The sequence below is a fragment of the Aplysia californica genome, unplaced genomic scaffold, assembly GCF_000002075.1.
Source record: "Aplysia californica isolate F4 #8 unplaced genomic scaffold, AplCal3.0 scaffold01055, whole genome shotgun sequence".
Lineage (NCBI taxonomy): Eukaryota > Metazoa > Mollusca > Gastropoda > Aplysiida > Aplysiidae > Aplysia > Aplysia californica.
The window spans coordinates 194,973-196,616 of NW_004798325.1; positions in this window are offsets into that span (position 1 = coordinate 194,973).

Genomic DNA, 1,644 nt, shown 5'->3' on the forward strand with positions numbered 1-1,644 from the left:
CGGAAGTGATGTCATGCTGGACAAGAATCAGAGTCCGAATAACATTTTTTCATATTCGGACTCGAGTCCGAATAATCACTTCGAAAAGTTAATTGATACTGTACCAGTGACGCTGTCCCAAGAAGATCAAGTCTACAATCAGATAGTATACAAAGCTGGACAAAGTTAGCACACAACAGTTTCCGATCATTATATATCATCAAATGTTTTTCTTCAACGCACTTCTCACTTCTCAGAACAGAGCACTGTGTTGCAACGAAGGGCTGTCGATGGATTTGTCCATGGGACTGACGTCATCGATAGGCCAAAGCCACAGAATTCTACACTTAAGTGTAGAATTCTGTGGCCAAAGCCCGCCGTGTGTTTGTCTCGTGCGTAGTAGCCTACGAAGTTCCGCGAAGTGACGGCTTGATGGGAGGGGAGGCGATTTAAAGTTACGAGCCGGCGCGATAACAAACGTGAAGGAATGAGGCTAACATGTTTGTTTGGATTTACTTAAAACTGAATGAAAATCATCATCAGCAATAAATCTCCTGTCAACAGTCCAGCTGAAAAAAATCTGACCGGCACCGCCGGTCTTGCCCAGTTAACAAACCGCCCCTGACCCTATCACTGATCAATTCTACTGGCAGAAATTCACAGGGGTTTTGGGGACGACTGTTTTTCGGAGTATAGCCTAACAATAATAAATAGCATATTATAGATCTAGAGTGCATATACCCGCTTGACAGCAAGCTACGCTTGACACTATATTATTACCCCAGCAGACCATAACACTCAGAAACATTCTCAGCACCTCGGGAAGCATACAGTAGCAGTGCAAGCAGCTGATTAAGCGCTTAAACACTTATTCAAACTGACAAGATATTTCACTGTCTATAGCCGGGTACCCATTCCCACCTCGGTGAAGAGACGAAAATTCGTGTAAAAGTGCCTTTCCCTAGGATACAACGTGGGGCTCCTGACAGGATTCGAACCCACGACCTTAACAATATGGCACTTGGTCACCGACGCATATATAATATGTCACGACGTGCGGTGGAATCAGGCGCTCGTCAGTTTTTGGCCATAATAATATATATATTATGGAGTTATTGGTACCATCGTAAAGCTTGTTCATTTGTCTATGTAGTGGATGTGACGCGAAACGGGAGTGCTTCTATAAAAATACCCGTCGGGTCTTGGACACGAACGCAGTGCAAACTGCCATTTGGTCGACACGAAGTTTACAACTGTCAACTGAGCCTGAGCTGATCTCACAAACTTGATGAAACATGGCCGACCGCCGACCGTCGTCTGCTGCGGCTTCATGACTTCACGTACGGCTGGGATCACTCCTCCTTCCTGTTTTAATCACATGTACTCATGCTCATTATGATTTAGTCTTGTCAGTGAAGCCAGAGAGGGCAGACCTCATATCATTTTCATCATTAAATCACCCTTTTTCATCTAGAAACGGAGTTTTTACTTTTGTTTTATTAAATACAATAATGGCAACAACAAAAAACAGTGCAACAGGCACGTAGGCCTACCTTGCCCTTAGGCCTAGGCGATCATAAATCAGTCAGCGCAGCCCAAGAACTACACACCTTGCTTGTGGGCTGGCACACCGGCCGCTCAGGCTTCGGCCCACAGCAAGCAGTG